The following is a 4033-nucleotide window of genomic DNA, read 5'->3' as shown; positions in this document are numbered from 1 at the left end:
AATGAAGGTCTGACAATATACTATTATAAAAGACAATATATTAGAGATACGTTTAAGTATAAGTTCTTTTACTGATAAATATATGGCGCTCTTCGAAGCACCGTAATTGAATATTAGTATTTAATTATTCCTTAAATCATTTCTTCACACAATTTTGCTAGAGTAATTTTCAAGACAATTCGGAATAATTGAAATCATAGTTTCAATTACTCAAACTCAACAAATCCTATTGCATCTATTGTCTTCCATTAAATCATTTTAATGCAATGTTTAACCTTTTAATTGCTACCAAAATAATGAATTATTTTTATGTTTCAAATATTCTGCTCCTTTGAAATTCGGTTCAACTAACAATTTCGGTAAATATGGTTTGCCTATCTCACCAATTCTATAAAATAAGAACAAATTTCAGAGGAATTTTTCATTTCCATTTTATGTGCTGGGAGGCTCAATTTGCATTTCAATTGATTAGAATCGCATTCATTATAGTATTTTGCTATGGGTGAAAAATTTTACTATTAAAACAAAATGAATTTTAATCTCTGCATGTACAAACAGGATTTTCCAAATGCCATTACTGCTTACTGCTCGACGGAGCCATAGCAGTGGCTCGAACTGAAGTGTGAATCTTCTGTAAGCACGACGAGCACTAGACTTGCACAGTACGAGTACGTATCTACTGTAAATATTATTGGAGTGGCAGACAAGAGCTACTACAGCTACACTACAGTGGAGTGCATATTAAATTCAAAGCTACGCCTTCACTCGACTTGTTGTCGAAATGACATAAAATCACTTTAAATAGTTTTGACAAAGTGGCTAATTGCATAACAATGAGCCACGTTCTCGCTTGTCAGTTGCCAGTTGCCAGTTCCCAGTTGCGAGTTGCTAGTTGCTAGTTGCTACTTCCCTATTGCTTACTGCTCATTGCTAGCAGAATCGGTTGCTAGCAATGGTTAATGGTGTTGATATTGGCTGTACTGCAACAGTCGCAGTTTGTTTTTCTTGGCAATTGTTAACGCTTATTTATTTTAGACGTTGTTTAACAAGTAAAAGTATTTCACTGGCCGGGCTCTGATACTGTGAAGTATCGAGTGGTTGGAGTAACGAGTAGCATGCTCCTTTTTAAAAATATGCAAATTTTATGCGTCTCTTACTTAGAATTCAATTTTTGCTCCTTTTTCTCTTATTTGTTTGGTTATTTATTTATTTAGAATTTTTCCTTCTGAATATTTTTAGTTTGCCGTGCTGCTGCCGTCGTCCTACCTTGTTTCGAATTGTTTGTTGTCTGTTGTCAGTTGCTGGCAATTGTTGCTGACATTGTTGCTGTTGTTTGCTGTGCGCAATTTATGTTGTGGACTTATTGATTTTTCTGCCACTTTAATTAAATTGTATTCAGTTTGAATTTTAAAATAAATGTTGCTGATGCTCACTCCGAGATACGGGCTTGGAAACATGGCAGGGAATTTTAATTTTCCGTGACTGTGTTTTAAGTATACTTTATTAGTGTCATTTTTGTATTTAAGATATCATTTTAATTTACATTTAAATTTAAATGAACATTTTTTGAATATTTTTCTTAATAATTAATCAGTGATTCTTTATAAGCTTATAATAAATTAAATGTTAGAAAAATGAAAATAATTGGTAATATATATATATATTAAAACATATATTACCAATTATTTAGCAATTAATTTAATTTAATATAAGCATATAGAGAATTGCTGACTAATTATATATATATATAATATTATACTATGCAATTAAATAAATATTTCACTGAAATAGAAAAAAATAAATCAGTAACAAAATAATAAAAAATAAAAGAAAATTAAATATATATATTAACTAAAAATAATTATTTCTTACGAATGACCATTATTCTTTTATGCTTATATCAAACATAAACAAATTCCACAAATGAAATTATATAATTTAATATATATATAATATATATGATTAATATTAATTTATAGAAAAGTTTATTTGATTAGAATAAATAATGCAAAATAAAATATTATATCAGTAAAATTAAGCCACTTAAAAAAATAATTTGTATATGATTATATTGAACATGTATAAACAACTATTTACATAAAAAAAAAAATAAAATCAAATTAAATTTAAAAAAATTATAATAAAATAAAATTAATAATATATTAAATAAAACTGTGAACTCCATACATAAAAAATAAATATTATATTTAAATAAAAAAAAAGTAGACTAAAAAGAAAGCTTTAATTAAAGACTAACAACTAAGAAATCACAATGGTTAAGAATTTCAATTACTATTTCAGGATATTTTCCTCACTACTTACCATGGAATGAGAATGTAACTATTTCTTGAAAGGAATTAATATTGAGTCCTTATATAGACTTAAGAGAAAAATGCTTTCATTTAGAAATAATAGAAATACATAGAAATGATATAAAGATTTTTTCTTTTACCAATTTACCTTTTAAAGTACTCACTTTTTACTTACTTTCTTAGTTGATCATCACACACGTGAGTCAAAGCTTACTCCAGTCAGCTCGTTAAGTAGCTTGCTGTGTCTAGTTGGTACAGTCGAATACTTATCACTTAATGTCAGATTTGAATATATTTCATATGTGCGATCTATTCTGCAATATGTTTCATAGCTACTTTCATTTCGCTGGTCACCTGGTCTTTCCATTGATGACACGATCATGTTCAGAAGTGTTTTTCACATTCTAATCGTAGTAATGTTTATAAAGACTCTTTTATTGTGACACCAACTTATTGAAACCATATAAAATCCACATGCATAACTTCAATATTATGAAAAAAAAAGTGACATGTAGTTATAGCAATCATATATAAACCGAGTGCTCTAACTCAGTTTTAAATAGGTCTCAACACTCAAGAAGATGGAAGACATATCCAAATACATAATATCATTTTGCTTTCAATGTGGAACTTATCTGAAAATTTTCTTGGTGTGTGTGTTGAGAATATCATTTTATTAAGCCCGTCAAGCAAATAATCTTGTAAAACAGCTAGGACTCATGTAGTAATCATAGCGATCAGAATGCACACCCTTATCACTTTCAAAAATGTATGGTTCTATCAAACTTCCAAACCCAATGCTACATGTTACTGCACTTTTTATTGACGTAATGGACTTTCTGTTGTAACTTGTGGATTATTACTATCCTAGATATGAGAACTAGGGTTTCACCACTACAACAAATTTGATGTGTTTAATCATTACCGGTTTCGTGAAAAGTTTTTATAGCTTTAACATGTGGTTGAGGTTTATAAAACGAGTTTTATGTTTGAAACATATCACTAAAAGAGTACCGCCATATATGTCCTATTACTACACATACACTGCGATATCGTTATATGAAAATACCTAAAATAATATCTAAAAAACCTAAAGACCTTAAAGTTAATCTTAAAGCTTTAAGTCATATAAATAAAATACAGGTCCCCATACTAATAACTATGGTAACAGCCTAATGAGTTTCATTATATTTAAAGCATGCTTACTATTAATATATTTAAAACAGTCTTATATATTAAAATAATAAAATTAAAAAATTTTAAAACAAAATGAAAAGAAAAAAATGTAATAATCTTTATTGCAACTCTTTTTTATTACATTTCCATAAAGAATGCTAATACAAAAATTACTTCCACAATATAATAGAAAAATTTTTATTTAATAATATTATTTTTTTTATCTAAAATATGTCAGTAGCAGTAGCTGTTAGATAATTTCTCTTAAAGCATATTTAATATTTCTTGTCCATATAAATGTTATTGTACATTTCATTATAAAGGGAAGCATGCATCCTAGCCATGCTCTTTATTACCCACATTTTTAATATCTAACCAAAGAAGGAAAAAAATATGAATTACTTTTTGCTTTAATGTTGGAGATCCTTTGATGTTGAGAAGGACTAAAATATTTCTGAAGAGAAAAAAGGCTTTGTTACGTCAAATAAATGTGGGAGCCATAGTATTTTGACAATATTATCATATGTCGGCTTTAATATCAAAAA

Source organism: Teleopsis dalmanni, chromosome 2 (genome assembly GCF_002237135.1).
Source record: "Teleopsis dalmanni isolate 2A chromosome 2, ASM223713v2, whole genome shotgun sequence".
Taxonomy (NCBI): Eukaryota; Metazoa; Arthropoda; class Insecta; order Diptera; family Diopsidae; genus Teleopsis; species Teleopsis dalmanni.
This window is presented reverse-complemented; position numbering follows the sequence as displayed.